General features: G+C 39.2%; 1 non-coding gene across 1 annotated transcript; it reads right to left on the reverse strand.

Annotated features, from left to right (window-relative positions):
* Positions 1 to 6253: 6253 nt before the first annotated feature.
* On the reverse strand, positions 6254 to 6389 carry LOC129538757 (small nucleolar RNA SNORA43). Its single transcript, XR_008682298.2, has one exon. It is a non-coding gene; the product is annotated as a small nucleolar RNA SNORA43 (small nucleolar RNA).
* Positions 6390 to 21942: the final 15553 nt, after the last annotated feature.

Consider the following 21942-nt stretch of genomic DNA (forward strand, 5'->3'; position numbering starts at 1 on the left):
TATATTAATAAGAGCATAAAATTTTTGAATTATGACAATTGTACCAACTCACTGGTGTTTATTGGTCTTAAGTTTAGTTTGTGAAATTTAAACATAAGGACTTTTTTACTTAGATTGGAATTTTCCACATATATTTATATATATCTTTTTTTCTTCCAATAACTTTAGTGCACCTGATATCATCCTCTTTTAGGTATTTCCCTTCTATTTAGCATATCTTGGATTTCTTTCTCTTAAGAAAACAGAAATGGCCTATCATTTTTTTATATTTTATAAGGGTCTTTTAGTTCCTTGTGTGAATTAGATTACTGATTGGAGAAGGGCATGGCAACCCGCTCCAGTGTTCTTGCCTAGAGAATTCTATGGACAGAGGAGCCTGGCAGGCTACAGTTCATGGGATTGCAAAGAGTCATACATGACTGAGCGGTTAACACACACAGATATTTGAATTTAGATCCGATAATTGGACTATGGGCTTTTCATCTTCTTTTTTTTCTTTCTTTTTTAACAACATGACTAATAGATTTATTTTTTATTTTTATTTTTTTTTACATTAAAAATTTTTATTTTATCAAATATTATCAATTAAATATATATGTGACATGCTGTTGCTTTGATTGAGCAGAAATTGGAGATTAAACTGTTTTACAATAAATTTTCTCTGTGCCTGAGTGTTTTTTTTTTTTTTTAATTTTTGTTTTTATTGGAGGCACTTCATGGGAAATAGATGGAAAAACCATGGAAACAGTGTCAGACTTTATTTTTTTGGGCTCCAAAATCACTGCAGATGCTGATTGCAGCCATGAAATTAAAAGACGCTTACTCCTTGGAAGGAAAATTATGACCAACCTAGATAGTATATTAAAAAGCAGAGACATTATTTTGCCAACCAAGGTCCGTCTAGTCAAGGCTATGGTTTTTCCCGTGGTCATGTATGGATGTGAGAGTTGGACTGTGAAGAAAGCTGATCGCCGAAGAATTGATGCTTTTGAACTGTGGTGCTGGAGAAAACTCTTGAGAGTCCCTTGGACTGCAAGGAGATCCAACCAGTCCATTCTAAAGGAGATCAATCCTGGGTGTTCATTGGAAGGACTGATGCTAAAGCTGAAACTACAATACTTTGGCCACCTCGTGTGATGAGTTGACTCACTGGAAAAGACTCTGATGCTGGGAGGGATTGGGGGTGGAAGGGGAAGGGGACGACAGAGAATGAGATGGCTGGATGGCATCACCGACTCTCTGGACATGAGTTTGAGTGAACTCCGGGAGTTGGTGATGCAGAGAGGCCTGGTGTGCTGTGATTCATGGGGTCGCGGAGAGTCGGACACGACTGAGCGACTGAACTGAACTGAACTGAATTATTTTACAATACTATATTGGTTGGCTTTGTCATACATTGACATGAATCCGCCCCGGGTGTACATGAGTTGCCCACCCGAACCCCCCTCCCACCACCCTCCTCCCCTTATCCTCCTTCTGGGTCATCCCCGCATACCAGCCCCGAACATCCTGTAACATGCATCGACCCTGAACTGGCGATTCGTTTCACATATTACAATACACATATTTCAATGCCATTCTCCCAAACCATCCCACCCTCACCCTCTCTCACAGAGTCCCAAAGACTGTTCTATGCATCTGTGTAGATTTATTTTTTAAAAAACAGCTCTGTAGAGTGATGAGAACAGAAGCCAAATGAAATGAGTTGTGTAGTAAATAGTAGGTGAGAGAAAAGAGGGAACAAATACAGAGAGTCTCTCCTGAATTAATTGTTACGTAGAGAAGATAAAAATAACTGCAGGAAGATGTGGGAATCAAGGGACTGCTTTTCACATTTTTAAGATGTGAGAAACTTAAGCGCGTATAAATATAGTTAGGAGTAATACAAATGAGAGACATGTTAATATATGTAAGGAAGCAAAGTTATTTTATGGTGTAAAACTGTTGATTGGACAGGATGTCATAAAATTCTGTGTAAGAGTAGAGCAATTTCTGTTTACCAGTGCCCTTTATGGAGTTCTCCCCAAAGAGGAGAGAGGTTACAGAGGACACACATGCAGATGTAATAAGGGCTATAGATCTGTAGCAGGCTGTTAAGGGAGATCTCACTTCATGGCTGCTGTTTTTTTCTGTAACCAACTAGTTTGTCTGCTGAGAATGACATTATTGGTAGTAAGTCTGGCTGAGCTTTGAGGGCATTTGGTAATTAGTATCACAATGTTATTGTCAAGTTCCAGGATGACAAGCATGGAATCCCAATTTAATTCTCTAATTTTGTGTATGTTTATCAACACATTTATATAAGCTTCTCTTATCTGAAGTTATCTATTTTTTAAAAAACTTCAAGTAATTAGCTCTTATATTTTGGTCCTTTTTCTAGGTACTAGTTGTATAATTTTGATCTTATTCTCAAAGAGGACCAGGTGGTTTGAGCTTACAATATTGTCACTGAGAGAATTACATCTTCCCTTTCTCTGGTATCTCTTCCTGGAGCTTAGTTCAAGTCCAACATGACATAGAAACTATAAATATTGAGCAACTGGGTCATGATAATGTAGTATACTCTTATTTTTTCCCCTAACTTTTGTAATAAAAATCTAAGTATTCTAAATGCATTTATTTAGTTCTAAGGACTGTGATCTCCTCTGGGATTAAAATGATACATGACTGGTACCCTTGCCTGTGAAATAGGTACTGGAAAAGGGAGAGGGGGCTGGGACCTGTGGGTGGCTAGTAGTGTTCCTTTTCCTGACCTCAGTGCCAATGACGTGGTGTGCTCACTCTGAAAGTTCATTGCGAGGTCAGCCCGTGTTGTGTGCACTGTTTGTATTGTGATGTACATACAGAAATGCTGATGTATGGGAACCAACACTATATAATGTACACTGTGAGCATGGTTATATAGGGATGTGTAAATAGTATTTATGCAAATATAATCAGGGTTACATTAGAGAGATATATAGGATGCTGTGAGATTACTCCACTGAGATTGTTATCTTAAATGTTAGGCTTCCCTGGTGGCTCAGGTGGTAAATGTCTCCAGTAATCTCCTAATCAACAGATGCAATGGCTTATTTTGAGCAAATATTGTCTGTAAACTTTTTCACCACCACCATCTTCAAGTGCTGTGTTTCCTCTGATCCTGAACTCTGGATCTATGTATAACCTAGTATATCTTCTCTTTCAGTTTCTAACTCATTAAGGACCCATGTTCCCCCTGAATTTTCAGCAGTCATTGCTGCCCAGATAACTCGTAGGGTCATCTTTCCCATCTTGTTCTCATCACTATGCCTCAGATCAAAATTCAAAGCTGCCAGCTAACCATATCTATTCATAATGAAAATGCATCTCCTTATCTTGTCCTTCTTTCTCATTGCACCTTCATGTAAAATCCCTATCAACCTATCCATTTCTGATATCCTGTGAGGTGTCTGCCATGTTTTTGCAAAGGAAAACATTTTAGTAATCACTCAGAAGATGCCAATTTATCTAGGAAGTGTTGTCTTCAGCAAACTTGTTGCATTGTTTAGTAGCCAATTTCAGGGAAAAATGTTAGTGATGTAAGTGATTGTGAGAAGTATCTGTCATTATCCAATTGTTATGCTTGTAGCCAGTAAAAAGATTAGAATCTTTAGATATTTTTTTTGTGTGTGTGTGATGAAGGCACACTATATTTGTTTTGTATTTTGAGGTTGATAGGTATTCGAGTATAGTTTTTCTTTTTTTCTTGGTAACTTTTAATAGAATGCTGTTCATAGGTTTTCTATTTTTCATTTTCTAAGAAGAGCATGGCAACTCACTCCAGTATTCTTGCCTGGAGAAACCCATGGACATGGAGCCTGATGGGCTACAGTCCATGGGCAAAGAGTTGGATATGACTGAGTGACTAACACTGTCACTTACTTTCACTTTCAAGTACCATCTTGACTTTGCAGAAAATTCTGAGCTGATACGTGGATATTATCTCTCATACTTGCCTTGGCTTTCAAGGTGAGAAGTCAGCATTTGTTGAAAATCAGAGATGACTTCTGATGATGAAAAGTAAGTCTATAGCATTACCTGAAACTTGCTTATTACAGTCACGTATGTATTTGAAACACAGTGAGAATATACTTCACGCAGGAAACACAAATATAAGAGAATACCTTTATTTTTGTTTTAGAGTGCATAACAGCAAACAACATTTTTGGTGTTTCAAGGTCTCTACTATTACTTTTTTCAATAATATAAATCTTAAATTCAGAAAAATATTTTGGTTAAAATCATGAGGAAAAATCTTATTAAAGTTTATTTTGTGTTTGGCTATCACAATATGATTATCATCATTATCCAGGCTTTTGTATAAAATACCATACAATTGTGATGAGGTAAAAGCTTAAATATTTTGAGGCCAGAAATATGAATTAGGCAATTTCCTTCTAGAAAATGACAGTAAAAACTAGTTCAAGTTTGTAAAATATTATTGATATTCACATGATATTTGAATAGGAGATCTCAGATTACACAATGTCATATTCTTATATGTTATATAATCAAGTATACCTCTGATCTTTGGAAAAGATATAAAATTTTAGAAAAAAGAAAATCGCTGATAATAGCTTATAAGATGCATACTATTTTACAAGATAGTCATTTAAGTAAAATCTGAAAGGTTTAAACTAATATTCTCATTAGTGTGGAGCTGGCACTTGGTGGATAATTCAGATGTAGGTACAAAGAAGTGATATTCTAGCTGAAGATGTTCTCTGGAGTGTATGGTTCCATTCCAGGTATTAGTTCAGTATCAGAAATGATACAGAAATACTAAGAGATAGCTAGCTAGGTAGGTATATAAGAAAAGACATTCTAAGAGTATTCAGTATTAAGTGACATAGCAGAGGGGTCGTTGCTTATCTACAGATTGTTCTTTCTGTTTCTGAACTTGAATTCAGGAGTTGTACTTAGTTTTAAATGTGTGCAATAGTTTAAGTCAGGGTGCTACTATAAGAAGTAGAATATTGTCGTTGTTCAGTTGCCCCGTCATGTCCAATTCTTTGCAATCCCATGGACTGCAGCACACCAGACCTCAGTGTCCCTCACCATCTCCTGAAGTTTGCCCAAGTTCATGTCCATTGCATCGGTGATGCTATCCAGCCATCTCATCCTGTGATGCCCTTTTCTCCTTCAGCGCTCAATCTTTCCCAGCATCAGGGACTTTTCCAGTGAATTATCTATTTTCATCAGATGACCGAAATACTGGAGCTTCAGCTTCAGCATCAGTCCTTTCAGTGAGTATTCAGGGTTGATTTCCCTTAAGATTGACTGGTTGAATCTCCTTGCTTTCCAAGGGACTTTCAGGAGTCTTCTCCAACACTACAGTTCAAAGGCATCAATTCTTTGGCATTCTGCCTTCTTTAAGATCCAGCTATCGCAACCTTATGTGACCATTGGGAAGACCATAGCCTTGACTATAGGGACCTTTGTCAGCAAAGTAATGTCTCTGCTTTTCAACACACTGTCTAGGTTTGTCACCGCTTTCCTGCCAAGAAGCAATTGTCTTCTGATTTCATGGCTACAGTCATCATCCATAGTGGTTTTAGAGACCAAGAAGTGGAAATCTGTCACTACTTCCACCTTTTCCCCTTCTATTTGCCATGAAGTAATGGAGTCAAATGCCATGATCTTAGTTTTTATATTTAATTTTAAGCCACCTCTTTCACTCTCCTCCTTCACCCTCATTAAGAGGCTCTTTAGTTCCTCTTCACTTCGGCCATTAGAAGTAGAATACTGGGCAAGTATTTAAAATAGGGTCTCCTGGACCAAAAGATGGGAACTGAATTATTGGAACTCAGGTGTATTTCTTTTTTTGGGGGCGGGGAATCTAATCAGTGATTCCTCCCAAACTGTATTTTTCTGTTGCAGTGTTTGTCAACCTTGGCCTGATCCTCTGGTCTTCCTTCCAGACTGACACCTTGTTTCAAGACCCTCAGGGCATGAACACTTATGGGCCAGGTGGCTGTGGGCCCAGAGGCCTGAGACGGTCTTGATACTTGCCCAGCAGCCCTCAGCTAGAGATGCATGTCACTCTTGCCCAAGGATTCCTAAAAAGTCCTTGCCACACCGATCCACAGAACAAGCATTTGCAGTGGGAGACCCTGTCCTGGTGAATCCCACTGTACCCAAAGCTTGCCACGTGCTTGCCCACTCACTTAATTCTCCCCAGCCTTATCTTTTGTGCTCATAGAAACAAGGTGCTCCCTCAGGCCACCCTCAGCGATGTCTGGCTATAAGCCATCCTTAGTGCCCACTGCTCTGAGCACTGAGTGTAGAAATAACTGCTTCCTCTCTGCCCCAACATCCTGAGTTCAGCAGGGCAGCTGCCCCCATGGTGCCAGCAAGTCCGGCGTCTGTAGGGCAGCTGTGTTTCTATTGTGTGAGATCAAATTTGAACTGGAAATATCAGTTGACTTGATGAATCATCGACTAAACTAAATTTTCTCTTTTCAAAGAAATACTAAATCTAAAGCCTGGAGCATGGCTGAGTGGGGATCAAATATCTCTAGCTATGGATAGAGGAAAGATGTGGAGGTCAGTGTACCTGAAAGGGTTCTCATACATGTTTTTTTTTTTTTTTTTTTAATATATTGTCTACAATTAAACCTTGCATGAAAACACTAGAAGAGAAAAGTAAACCAAACCAAACCAATGTAATGAAATAAGTTGGACCTCACTGACTGCATGCTTTGAAAGATATCTGAGATCCTGACAAATTTCCATTTACCCCTAACTAAGTTAAACAACTTGCTAAACAGAAACTATTCATTTCCTTTAAAAATGATGAGCTTTGTGGTAGGTAATTTCTGGTGTATTCGACAGAATTTCTATTTGCACGGTAGCTGTGAAGATTAAAATGATACAGGGAACAATTACAGAATAAACTAACATAACATAGTAGATTTTTTGTCATTTGTCTGTATATAAAGCATTAGTTCCTGAATTGGGTTTAATATAAATGAATATATTTATAAGGTAGCATGTATATATATGCAATCATACACACATACACACCAATGCACATACGGAGACAATAGCCATTTGTGGAGTTAAACAATAGCTTTTATTCTAAAAGTTGCAACCTAATTTATTTCACTTGGGTTGCGTGAATTAAGTGTTCTGAGAAATGAGTTCTTTAGTTTGGTGATATTTAATTATTTTTTAACAAGTAATAAATGCTATAAAATAAGTGTAGGAAATAGGTATAGACCATTAAACCAAATGTGAAAAAAGTAGCAAAGAATTTCGAAGGTCAAAAGACTGTGAGTATAATTTTAAAGAGGAAATGACAAGGACTAATGGATCATAAAGATCATAGGTCCCTCCTTCCCTCATTCAGCACCCTAAAATTACCTAGGAAACCCCTTTCTAAGGAGACAAGCCATATATTGTTTGACAAGGAGAGAAAATACAACATATTGAGAGTCTTTTCTTTCTTTACTCTGTGATGAACTCCTTTTCCAAGATTTTCTGTCATACCATCTCCTGAGTCAGCCTCTAGAGCTCAAATGAAGAGAAGCAGCTGTATTAGTGCTGTCACCCTGAAAGGTGAATAGGCTGCCATCTTCAATATTGTTGCCACTAACTTATGTAGCTGAGTGCCAAGATCCATGGGCATTGTCATCCCATGATAGGATTATATACTGCCATAGAGAGACTCATAATGATGGTGCACCATAATCTCTTCAAGATTAGGTTTCTGTCAAGACCATATTTCTTATAAAATTGGCCTGAAGAATTATAGTCCACTAAGTTCTAGATAAAGTAATAATTAATTATAGCCAGTAGCGTATATAGAAAAGTGACAGCATTATTGCTGAATACACACAAAAAAGGGAACTTGTTTAATTAGGTGACAGGAGAAGAAATCATGTTTAGAATTTTAATGAGAACTGCAATTGAAAACTTTTGGCCTTTGGCCACCTCAGGTAAAGGCAAAACTTAGAGTGATTTTTAGAGATGAAAGCAGAATTTAGTAATGATGTAAAAGGTACTGAAAGAGGGGAAAATGACTCACATTTCTAAATGAGATATGCTGTATTAAAAAAAATTTTTTTTCCCTTCCTTCTTTATTTTGAGTTGGTAAAAAAGACATCTCCATGATTGCATTGATTCTGTTATTGCAAAAGCATGCTAAGAATTATGCCTGGAGCTAGATTCCTTGATCATTTACTAGACAGTATAGAGGCATCAACGGTTTGTGCATGTTCGTGCTAAGTCACTTCAGTCATGTCTGACTTTCTGTGAACCCACAGACTGCAGGCCAGCAGGCTCCTCTGTCCATGGGATTCTCCAGGCAAGAATATTGGAGTGGGTTGCCTTGGCCTCCTCCAGGGGATCCTCCTGACTGAGGAATCTAGCCCATGTCTCTTAAATCTCCTGCATTGATAGATGGGTTCTTCACCACTAGTGCCACCTGTGAAGCCCATCAGTGGCTTAGGTTATGCTGAATAAGCAACTACCCTCCCTGTCCCCCATATCTACAGCTTAATATAAAGTTTTTTCTCTTTATTATTAGTGCAACTTCACCATGGGTTTGAGCAACCCACCAGGTAAGCTTTCCTGCATACTCAGTGATCAGGCTTTCACATTTCTGGCTCTAACATCTCATGTGAGGTCAGGTGGGTATTTCCATTTGGAAACAATGTGTGCCATGTATGGTTATATTTCCTGATGAGTCACAGGTCCACACTAATATCTTAGAAGAGGGGAAGAACGGCGTTCTGTTATTAGGAGGAAGAGGTTTGAATCAAGTATTAGGAAACAGTTTTAGTGCTCACACTGGGTGTTTATTGATAGTGTTAGTGATCTCTATATAGAGGAGATGACTGTTGCTCACAGCAGGCATTTGAATCATCTTCCTTGAAAGAGAATATACCCCAAAGATTCTCCATTCATTTCCTCAGATACCGACATAGGAGAGTTAAGAAATCTAGCTTCCCATAGGATATAATATAGACTACTTATTTTCAAAAGTCTTGAATTAGAAAAAGCTTAAAATCACAGGAAGCCACCACAAAGATTTACTATCTTGCATATAGAAAAGTAAATAGAAAATTGTTGTAAAGAACTACTTAAAATTAGTAAATCTATTACTCTTTTAGATACTGTATCAATCTTGTAAGCAAGGCTCTTCTAAAGTAACAACCCCCAATCCCCAAATTCTCAACAATTTAAGACAAAATTTATATTTTTAACTTTTAAAATCTTTAATTTCTTTTGAAAATGTTTCATACTTTAAAGAGTGTAATCTTTTAACTTCTTTTTGTTAAATTTACTTCTAAGTTTTTCTTTTGTTCTTTTGGATGCATTCAAACCAAAAGTTTATTTTTTAAAAAATATTTTCTTTCTTTATTTTTAATTGAAGGATAATCATAAAAAATGTGTTGGTTTCTGCCATACATCAACATGGATCAGCCATAGGTATATATATGTTCCCTCCCTCCTGACCCCCCCGCCCACCTCCCAACCCATCCCTCCCCTCTTTTGAAGATTTGGAACAACAGACTGGTTCCAAAAAGGAAAAGGAGTACATCAAGGCTGTATATTGTCACCTGCTTATTTAACTTGTATGCAGAGTACATTGTGAGAAACTCTGGGCTGGAGGAAGCACAAGCTGGAATCAAGACTGCTGGGAGAAATATCAATAACCTCAGATATGTAGATGACACCACCCTTATGGCAGAAAGTGAAGAAGAACTAATGAGCCTCTTGATGAAAGTGAAAGAGGAGAGTGAAAAAGTTGGCTTAAAGCTCAACATTCAGAAAACTAAGATCATGGCGTCTGGTCCCATCACTTCATGGGAAATAGATGGAGAAACAGTAGAAACAGTGTCAGACTTTATTTTTGGGGGTTCCAAAATCACTGAAAATGTTGATTGCAGCCATGAAATTAAAAGACGGTTACCCTTGGAAGGAAAGTCATGACCAACATAGACAGCATATTAAAAAGCAGAGACATTACTTTGTCAACAAAGGTCCGTCTAGTCAAGGCTATGGTTTTTCCCGTGGTCATGTATGGATGTGAGAGTTGGACTGTGAAGAAAGCTGAGCACCGAGGAATTGATGCTTTTGAACTGTGGTTTTGGAGAAGACTCTTGAGAGTCCCTTGGACTGCAAGGAGATCCAACCAGTCCATACTAAAGGAGATCAATCCTGGGTGTTTATTGGAAGTACTGATGTTGAAGCTGAAACTCTAGTCCTCTGGCCACCTGATGCAAAGAGCTGACTCATTGGAAAAGACCCTAATGCTGGGAAAGACTGAGGGCAGGAGAAGGGGATGACAGAGGATGAGATGGTTGGATGGCATCACTGACTCAATGGACATGGGTTTGGGTAGACTCCGACAGTTGGTGACGACAGGGAGGCCTGGCGTGCTATGGTTAATGGGGTCGCAAAGAGTCGGACAAGACTGAGCGACTGAACAAAACTGAACTATGAAGAAACCTTAGTAGTTTGGGAGAAAAAAAAAACAAATTTGTAAAACATAAAATTATATACATTCAGTTCAGTTCAGTTCAGTCGCTCAGTCGTGTCCGACTCTTTGCGACCCCATGAATCACAGCACGCCAGGCCTCCCTGTCCGTCACCAACTCCTGGAGTTCACTCAAACTCATATCCATAGAGTCGGTGATGCCATCCAGCCATCTCATTCTCTGTCATCCCCGTCTCCTCCCACCCCCAATCACTCCCAGCATCAGAGTCTTTTCCAGTCAACTCATCGCATGAGGTAGTCAAAGTATTGGAGTTTCAGCTTTAGCATTAGTCCTTCCAATGAACACCCAGGATTGATCTCTTTTAGCTTCATTAAATTAATGTTTGGTAAGGGACACGACTGAAGTGACTTAGCAGCAGCAGCAGCAGCAAGATGGCTGGATGGCATCACCGACTCTGTGGACATGAGTTTGAGTGAACTCCGGGAGTTGGTGATGGACAGGGAGGCCTGGCGTGCTGTGATTCATGGGGTCGCGGAGAGTCGGACACGACTGAGCGACTGAACTGAACTGAAGCAGAGCTCTGGAGTGTCAGATGGTTTGACAAAAGACTACAAGGTGATTGAAGTAGCAAATTGCTCACAGGTCCTAGAGAGAGTACACCTTATGCCTGCAGGGGCCGCACAGCGAGATTTAAGGAGGATGCAGACAGAGAGAGTGGCAGGACCTGGGGCATATGCTTTTGTTATGATCTGAAGGTCGAGTGTTTTGGGGTTCCTGGGTTAAGGCTAGATTGGTCAATTAAAAACCAAGAGATTGGGGTTTGGGAAGATCTCTGAGCAGCCCAAGGGAAAGGCCCTGGAAGGCAGAGAAACAATCATCAAGGCTGCTGGGGAAGTCATACTAGGAATATATATTTACTTGTGACTCTCTGGCTTTATTTAGGGCTTACGCTTGCATGAGAAGCTAATGATGGCTTATGACCTCCGAGGTTCTAGACACAAAATGGATGCTAAGGCAGCCATACTGTGTAGTAGCTTAGCTAAATTCTCAACAAGTTCTTAATTCTTCCCCTTCCCATTCTATTCACTGATCATAACAGTTTTTGATTTTCTTGTCAAAAATAATTTGTAAATAAAACCCTTCATATAAAAACTTAGGCATCCTAGATTCATTTTAAGGTTATTTATTTGCTTAGTCAACAAATTCTAAGCCTTTCTTTGCCAATTAGCAATTTTTTCATGTGCTCTTTCCTTTTAATAAGCATTCACTTTTAAGTGCTGATCATTGCAGCATGAATAGAAGTAGTTATTTTCTGAGAAAATGGATATGAAGCAGATATTGACTTTTGTGGCAGTGAACATAGAGATTTATTGACTGGAAGATAAGGTCAATACTTGCCTTGAGGGACAATAAATCTAGATGTTCAACAAAATATAAAGTCAATATTTGTATTAATACCTATGCTTTGAATACCTGTTTAAAATCCCTGGAAATTTCTCTATATAGTAGTGGAATTTCTTGATCTTTGAAAAGGGTGCCATTGTAAATAGACCTTGAAAAGCTATCGCAAAGTTTGAAACTAAGATCAAAATAAACCAGTGCAGATATCAAAAGTAGAATGCATGAATTTTGCAGTCTCTTTTGCAAGAGTGTTTTCTTTAAAATGTGCAAACTTTAAAAACTACTTGATTCATTAAAGTGTGGAATTTGTTTAGTTAACAACATTTCACTGAAGTACAATTTTAATAGATAGAAAGCATATATGACAGACCTAGAGCTCTAATGTTCATAAATAAAATGTTGCTTCTCTTAGATTCTTATTGTCAACTACTTTTATCTCTAAAGACTTCTAGGGCATTCTTTGCAAATAAATCACTGGCTTTTTAAGTCCAGTACAGTGATCATAATGTTATTACATTGTTTGTTCCCTTAGGTGCAGCCATTTTATTATTATAGCCCCTTAACTGACTAGAGTGCTTCCTCCATTAAGAGATACCTGTTACATATAGACTTCATAGTCTTGATTTCAGAGGCAAACTTTCTAGAAAGTACTTGCAATCATCAAAACAAAACTAGGTATCTTCCACCAGGTATCCTCCCTGTCATCTTTCTAGCAATGGCTTGTCTGCCTTCCAAATCTCCTGGACTAATCACTGTAGGGTTTATTGACATTTTTCTGTCAGTAATGTTCCACTTTTAATTTACAGTGAATGAGCCCATGCACTTTAATCCTCTTCACCTGCCATTGAAATAGCCAGCACTTATTATAATAGGAACAAAATTAAATTGCAATATAGCATTAAAAACAAGGCAAGGAAAGTCAAAATAACAGGGACTGAAGACAAAGGGAGGCCATGGACAATTAGCAGGAGCAAATGTTGAACTTGCAAATGCTTTTGAAAAATACATTGCTGCCACAGTCTATAAGGGATGAGATTTCTGTGGGAGCAGCACTCCTCATGGTGGATGTGCCGAGTAAGGTGAAGACACCGCTCCAAAAGACTGCTGAGGTGGGTGGCCATGCTGGTTCAGAAAAGTCTATCCCAGCCAGCTTTCAGAAAAATGATTTAGTATAGTAGCCAGGCTCTGCTTCTTACTGCTTGCGGTAGCAACTGGACCTGCTATCTTGCAGATTATAGTCTAAAAATGAAAAAACTGTTCTCCTTAAATCTGTATCTGATTGTTCTTTCAGATAATGTTCACGTTTTATCTTGACATCCCAAAGCAGAAATGCATTGATCACCCTCTGTTTGTAGCAAAGTAAGAAAAATTTTTGTACATTTGAGACTCAAAAGAGTTAGGGTTCTAAATTATCACTGAAATCATCTCTAACTTCATAAATGCTACTTGAGAGGTATTTATTCCATCTGTGAAAGGGGAACAGAAAATACTGCTTTTAGATGGAGAAACAGATTTCTGGATTTAAAACCTCTCCACTATCACCACTGCTCTGAGTTCTGTAATTTATATGTGAGAAACTAAAAACAAGTTACTTAGAACTGTTAAGGGTAAAAAGGCAAGTGAAAATGCCAGCTTAGTGCAATGAGCAGGAAATATCAGTGGCATTATAACCTTCAGATAAAATGACATTCAAGGGCAAAAACATTAAATGGGGCAAAAATAACAGTGGTGATCAACCCAGAGTTCACAGTTCCATCATTATAATCACTCATTTGCTCATACCCTCAATCCTTTGTCCCGTTTTTCTCTCTCTGTTACTTGGAATTCACTTCAACCCTGGTTAAATGTAATGACGTACCTATTCCAGATCTGAAAATTTGCTGCAGAATATGGCTGGAGAAAAGTCACTTGAAAATATTGTCTAATCTCATGTTAATTGATAACCACAGGCATCAAGGCAACTCTTAACACTGCCATGGAATGACCTGCTTTCGCTGATGACCTCATTTCTTATTTTGCTATGAACAAAGAAGCAATTAGAAGAGAATTTCTACAACAAATATGGTGAATTTTCTATTTGATTCTATGCTCATATACTCTGCATGCCCTCCTATTTTTGTGGAGTTACTATATATGATCCTATGTGAAACAGTGAGCCCTCCAGTTAAGCTTATCTGTAATTGTAGTTTAAAGAACACCAGTGGAGAAATATATCTTTGAGGGTTGTCAACATATAAATGGTATTTGAAACTAAAAAATAATAATGATATAGTGGTTGATTTAGTCACTAAGTCATGTCTGACTCGTGATCCCATGGACTGTAGCCCATCAGGCTCTTCTGTCCATGGGATTCTCCAGGCAAGAACACTGTGATGGGTTGCCATTCCTTTCTCCAGGGAATCTTCCCAACCCAGGGATAGAACCCATGTCTCCTGCATTGCAGGCAGATTCTTTACTGATTGAGCCTTGGGGAAGCCCTGATATAGTGGTCAGAATATTTTACATACAGATTATAATATACCATGTTCTTTTGTAAGTACTTTAAATGTTGTATTAACTCATTTAATACAACAGAATTGGTATTATTATCATAATTTTGCAATGATGAACCTTGACATGAACATCAAGGGAGGGTAGAAAAGACATCCAAGGATAGTGATCTGGCATAGTCTACTATACAGGGTAGGGAAGTCAAAAAGAATGAGCTAAAGAGGCATGAGAATAAGCCAGTGAGACAGGAAAAAATCAAAGCAGAGATTATAATCTGGAAGACAACTGTAAAACTATTTCAATGATGAATATTCTGTCAAACACTAAGAAAAGAAAGTAGTTTTTGTTTAGTCACTAAGTCATGCCTGACTCTTCTGTGACTCCATTGACTATAGACTGCCAGGCTCCTCTGTCCATGGAATTTCCCAGGCAAGAATACTGGAGTGGGTTTCCATTCCCTTCTCCAGGGGATCTTTCTGACCCAGGGATTAAACACATATCCCCTGCGTTGGCAGGTGGTTTCTTTACTGTTGAGCCAGCAGGAAAGCCCAAGGAATGAAAACAGCCCCTAGTAAATTGATGATAAACGGTGATATTGAAGAAAAGCATATTAGTGGAGTAAAGGAAAACAAAGTGAAGTAGGTTCAAAATAGAATGGAAGGTGAAGAATTGGAGACAATGAATGTTTTAGTCTGTTCAGGCTGCCATAATAAAATACGATAGACTAGGTGGTTTCCTCAGCAGAAATTTAGGTTTTCAGTTTCAGAGGTTACAAGTTAAGGCCAAAGTTTGAACCAATTAGGTTTCTGGTGAGAACATTCATCTTGCCTTGTAGACTGCCACTTCTTGCTATGTCTTCATGTGGCCTTTACTTGGGGCATGTGCTTCTGCATGGGAGGGAAGTAGAAGAGAGGGAAAGAGCAAGCTGTCTGGTGACTCTTCTAGGAACATGATTGCATTGGATTAGGACTCCTTTTTTAGAATCCCACTTAGCCTTAATTGCCTCCTAAATACCGATGTCCAAATACAGTCATTTTGGGTTTTAGGACTTCAGCATATGAACTTTGGGGAGGAGACATGATATAGTCTGTAGTAATGACCACAGCTGATTGCAGTCATGAAATTAAAAGACATTTACTCCTTGGAAGGAAGGTTATGACCAACCTGGATAGTATATTAAAAAGCAGAAACATTACTTTGCCAACAAAGGTCTGTCTAGTCAAGGCTGTGGTTTTTCCAGTGGTCATGTATGGATGTGAGAGTTGGACTGTGAAGAAAGCTGATCGCCGAAGAATTGATGCTTTTGAACTGTGGTGCTGGAGAAGACTCTTGAGAGTCCCTTGGACTGCAAGGAGATCCAACCAGTCCATTCTAAAGGAGATCAGTCCTGGGTGTTCATTGGAAGGACTGATGCTAAAGCTGAAACTCCAATACTTTGGCCACCTCATGCGAAGAGTTGACTCACTGGAAAAGACTCTGATGCTGGGAGGGATTGGGGGCAGGAGAAGGGGATGACAAAGAATGAGATGGCTGGATGGCATCACCAGCTTGATGGACACGAGTTTGAGTGACCTCCAGGAGTTGGTGATGGACAGGGAGGCCTGGCGTGTTGTGATTCATGGGGTTGCAAAGAGTCGGACACGACTGAGCGACTGAACTGAACTGAACTGAATGACCACAGACAACTTCGTATTACGTTGACAACGCTATGCAGAGAATAAATTATAGAGGATGAAAGCTAATGCAAGGAGGAGGTTATTAATTGTGGTACGGGGTCATATAGTTGGTTGGGGTTGTGTGTTAGCCCTGGAAATGGACTCTAGATTGATGGAGTATACGTTTTAGAGACTGGGGAAAAAACACGTAAGACTACATATAGTGTGGTGAATGGCAGGTTATACTTTTCAAAGATGGTCACATCTTCTCCCATTATACATGCTCTTTTGCAATGTGCCCTTGCCACTAGCCCATCAAGGACTGGAAGTCTGTTCTGCTCTGTTTTACATCTGGGTTTTCACTGGGACTGCTTCTGTTTAGAGAATATGGCAGACTGAGGCTGTGCAAGCTCTAGAAATAGCCCTTAAATGGCCTGTCAACTTTGACTTCCTGCTGCTTGAAAACCAGCTACTATGGAAGGGCACGGTTCTCTGAGAAAAGCACGCTGCTGCATGAAGTAGCCTTGGAAGACCAAAAAATCACAGAGTGAGATTTGGGGCTGGGGTCTTGTGGAAAGGAGGAGAGAGGCAAAAGAACTCCACGGCATCAGACGTGAAACTCAAGAAACCGTTTTGGGTAATTTAGTGCTGTCAAGGATGCAGCTGACTCCTGTCCCAGCTACGTCTGGCCACATGCACAAAATACACCACACTTACCTTGCTCAGTTCAGCCTAGTCAACCTACAGAACACTGAGGATATAAATTATCTTGGGGTGGTTTGTCACACATTACTAGGCACCTGAAATGGGAGTGGGTGGTGGTAAATGGATGGAAAATCCAAGAGATTATCTGTGTTTGGATGTTGGGACTGGGAAAATAGTGCTGGTGGTATCTGAGAAGGAAAATTGTGAAACAAATTCGAAGGTGAAAACCAAGAGTTCTATTTTGACTTCTTTAATGCTGAAATCACTATTACGTATCTCTGTCAAGTACATGGATGAAAGGAAAGAGTGGTAAACTGTGTCAAAAGTTTCTGAAAGGTTGAATGAGAAAATAATAGTGCCTGCTGGATCGATCAATATGAACATTACTGAACTTTGTATAGGTTTCTTTCTCCCCATCCCTGCAATCTCTAAACCAATCAATAGAATCTCAGTATCTCATATCAAGACTCGCTCTGACTGTCTTCCATTCTTAGCTCACTCTTACTACTTCTAAATCTTTTTTTTTTCAAAATTACTTTCATTATTTCACACTAGTGCTATAAAATTTGTAAATTTTATGTAAGATAAAGTTCTTTATCTTTATTAGTAAATAGCACCAAAATATATGTTTATTCTATCTACCCACTTTATCTACTATTTTATGGGAACATATCTATGATCATGGTAGTATTCTCCTAATTCTGTTACTAAATGCCACCTGTTCCTTTTGTCTCAAGCACCCATCTCTTATTTTCCTCTATCCACACCCTTTACTCTTTGGACAAAGGCCTTCTTCCATGGTGCTTTTTAGATTTTTTCTGGAAAAATGAACTTACAGTGTAAAATCTATAATGGATCATGAAATCAGTTTTCTGTGTCCTGCCTACATTAAAAAAAAAAAAACAGGAAAGAAAATATAATTTAGTAAAGATTAATATTGATTCATGAAATTTTTGTTTCAGGTTGTGTGTGTTTTTGTGTGGGGATGTGTGCATGTCTTTGCTCATAAATATGGTTGTGTTATGTCTACATGATCAGGGAATAAAATATTTTGTTGTGGGGCCACATTAAAAAAGTTAAAAGCCACTTATCTGGAGCATATAATTCTCTTACCTAATCTCCTATTTGGCCTTTTAAAATACAGTTCATTTTAATGGTGTCTAGTATGCTGAATATTGAATTGTTTAGTTATTTAAAATAGATATTCCTGGAAAATATTTACTCATTTGTCCATTTCTCACTGAAAATGTGCATGTAGTGCCTGTTATGAGTCATTTTTTGTGCTTTTCTCTGGGTCTACAGAGAAATGTTTGAAAGACCCTTACTCATGAGGCTTATATAGGGAAAGATATTGTAAGGCCATCAGACAAGGTCATCATTGATAAGAATTAGATGAAGAAAACAGATAAGGGACTTTACAGCATCTAAAATCTTGGGGCAACTTGGGCTTACCTGGAAAAGTGGCATTAGATCTGACTTCTGAAAAATAATTACAACTTGCATATGCAGAAGTGAACTGGGACAGAATATTAAAAAAAGAAGAAACATATTATTTGAGACCCTGAGGTAGAGAGAAGAGCTAATTAGAGAAGTTGAAAGAAGAGCACTTTGACTGGAACAAAGTGAATGAGGGAAGATTGACAGTGAGGCTAAAAAAGCAGAAATGGAGAAAATCATCCCTAATATCCTCATAGGCTGTGTACTTTTCCCCTTTAATCTAAAACCGATGAAAACCTCTAAAGCATTTCAGTCTGAGGAGTAACATGATTGACTCTGCGTAATAATCTGTGAAGAATGGATGAGAGGGGAGTAAGAGTGATCCTGGAGACCTAAGGTAGGAGGCTGATACTCTCAGTTCAGTTCAGTCGCTCAGTCATGTCTGACTCTTTGCGACAACATGAATCACAGCACGCCAGGCCTCCCTGTCCATCACCAACTCCCGGAGTTCACTCAAACTCATGTCCATCGAGCTGGTGATGCCATCCAGCCATCTCATTCTCTGTCGTCCCCATCTCCACCCGCCCCCAATCCCTCCCAGCATCAGAGTCTTTTCCAGTGAGTCAACTTGTCGCATGAGGTGGCCAAAGTATTGGAGTTTCAGCTTTAGCATCAGTCCTTCCAATGAACACCCAGGATTGATCTCCTTTAGAATGGACTGGTTGGATCTCCTTGCAATCCAAGGGACTCTCAAGAGTCTTCTCCAGCACCACAGTTCAAAAGCATCAATTCTTCGGTGATCAGCTTTCTTCACAGTCCAATTCTCCCATCCATACATGACCATGGGATAAACCATAGCCTTGACTAGACAGACCTTGGTTGGCAAAGTAATGTCTCTGCTTTTTAATATACTATCTAGGTTGGTCATAACTTTCCTTCCAAGGAGTGTCTTTTAATTTCATGGCTGCAATCAGCATCTGCAGTGATTTTGGAGCCCAAAAAAATAAAGTCTGACACTGTTTCCACTGTTTTTCCATCTATTTCCCATGAAGTGATGGGACAGATGCCATGATCTTTGTTTTCTGAATGTTGAGCTTCAAGCCACCTTTTCACTCTCCTCTTTCACTTTCATCAAGAGGCTTTTGAGTTCCTCTTCACTTTCTGCCATAAGGGTGGTGTCATCTGCATATCTGAGGTGACTGATATTTTTCCCAGCAATCTTGATTCCAGCTTGTGCTTCTTCCAGCACAGCGTTCCTCATGTTGTACTCTCGATATAAGTTAAATAAGCAGGGTGACAATATGCAACCTTGACGCACTCCTTTTCCTATTTGGAACAGGTCCGTTGTTCCATGCCCAGTTCTAACTGTTGCTTCCTGACCTGCATACAGGCTTCTCAAGGGGCAGGTCAGGTGGTCTGGGATTCCCATCTCTTTCAGAATGTTCCAGTTTATTGTGATCCACACAGTCAAAGGCTTTGGCATAGTCAATGAAGCAGAAATAGATGCTCTTCTGGAACTCTCTTGCTTTCTCCATGATCCAGCAGATGTTGGCAATTTGATCTCTGGTGCCTCTGCCTTTTCTAAAACCTGTTTGAACATCTGGGAGTTCACGCTTCACATATTGCTGAAGCCTGGCTTGGAGAATTTTGAGCATGACTTTAGTAGCGTGTGAGATGAGTGAAATTGTGCGGTAGATTGAGCATTCTTTGGCATTGCCTTTCTTTGGGATCGGAATGAAGACTGACCTCTTCCAGTCCTGTGGCCACTGCTGAGTTTTCCAAATTTGCTGGCATTTTGAGTGCAGCACTTTCACAGCATCATCTTTCAGGATTTGAAATAGCTCAACTGGAATTCCACACCTCCACTAGCTTTGTTCGTAGTGATGCTCTCTAAGGCCCACTTGACTTCACATTCCAAGATGTCTGGCTCCAGGTGAGTGATCATGTCACCGTGATTATCTTGGTCATGAAGATATTTTTTGTACAGTTTTTCTGTGTATTCTTGCCACCTCTTAATATCTTCTGCTTCTGTTAGGTCCATAACATTTCTGTCCTTTATCGAGCCTATCTTTGCATGAAATGGTCCCTTGATACCCCTAATTTTCTAGAATAGATCTCTTGTTTTTCCTATTCTGTTGTTTTCCTCTATTTCTTTGCATTGATTGATGAGGAAGGCTTTATCTTCCTTGCTATTCTTTGGAACTCTGCATTCAGATGCTTATATCTTTCCTTTTCTCCTTTGCTTTTCACTTCTCTTCTTTTCACAGCTATTTGTAAGGCCTCCTCAGACAGCCATTTTGCTTTTTTGCATTTCTTTTCCTTGGGGATGGTCTTGGTTCCTGTCTCCTGTACAATGTCACGAACCTCCGTCCAGAGTTCATCAGGCACTCTATCTATTAGATCTAGTTCCTTAAATCTATTTCTCACTTCCACTGTATAATCATAAGGGATTTGATTGAGGTCATATCTGAATGGTCTAGTGGTTTTCCCTACTTTCTTCAATTTAAGTCTGAATTTGGCAATAAGGAGTTCATGATCTGAGCCACAGTCAGCTCCTGGTCTTGTTTTTGCTATCTGTATAGAGCTTCTCCATCTTTGGCTGCAAAGAATATAATCAATCTGATTTCGGTGTTGACCATCTGGTGATGTCCTTGTGTAGAGTCTTCTCTTGTGTTGTTGGAAGAGGGTGTTTTCTATGACCAGTGCGTTCTCTTGACAAAACTCTATTAGCCTTTGCCCTGCTTCGTTTTGTGCTCCAAGGCCAAATTTTCCTGTTATTCCAGGTGTTTCTTGACTTCCTACTTTTGCATTCCAGACCCTATAATGAAAAGGACATCTTTTTGGGTGTTAGTTCTAAAAGGTCTTGTAGGTCTTCATAGAACTGTTCAACTTCGGCTTCTTCAGCATTGCTGGTTGGGGCATGGACTTGGATTACTGTAATATTGAATGGTTTGCCTTGGAAACGAGCAGAAATCATTCTGTCATTTTTAAGATTGCATCCAAGTACTGCATTTCGGACTCTTTTGTTGACCATGATGGCTACTCCATTTCTTCTAAGAGATTCCTGCCCACAGTAGTAGATATAATGGTCATCTGAGTTAAATTCACCCATTCCAGTCCATTTTAGTTCGCTGATTCCTAGAATGTCTACATTCCCTCTTGTCATCTCCTGTTTGACCACTTCCAATTTGCCTTGATTCATGGACCTAACATTCCAGGTTCCTATGCAATATTGCTCTTTACAGCATCGGACCTTGCTTCTATCACCAGTCACATCCACAACTGGGTATTGGTTTTGTTTTGGCTCCATCCCTTCATTCTTTTTTTTTTTTTGTAATTAATTTAATTTTTATTGGAGGCAAATTATTTTACAATATTATATTGGTTGGTTTTGCCATACATTGAAATGAATTCACCCCGGGTTTACATAAGTTCCCCCTCCTGAACCTCCCTCCCACCTCCCTCCTCCCTTTATCCTCCCTCTGGGTCATCCCCGCATGCCAGCCCCGAGCATCCTATAACATGCATTGACCCTGAACTAGTGATTCATTTCACATATGACAACATACGTGTTTCAATGACATTCTTACAAATCATCCCACCCTCACCCTCTCCCACAGAGTCCCAAAGACTGATCTATACATCTGTGTCTCTTTTGCTGTCTCGTATACAGGGTTATCATTTGCATCTTTCTAAATTCCATATATATGCGTTAGTATGCTGTATTGGTGTTTTTCTTTCTGGCTTACTTCACTCTGTATAATAGGCTCCAGTTTCATCCACCT

This window comes from Moschus berezovskii, chromosome 2 (genome assembly GCF_049115385.1).
Source record: "Moschus berezovskii isolate FMDL1 chromosome 2, NW_MosBer_1.0, whole genome shotgun sequence".
NCBI lineage: Eukaryota > Metazoa > Chordata > Mammalia > Artiodactyla > Moschidae > Moschus > Moschus berezovskii.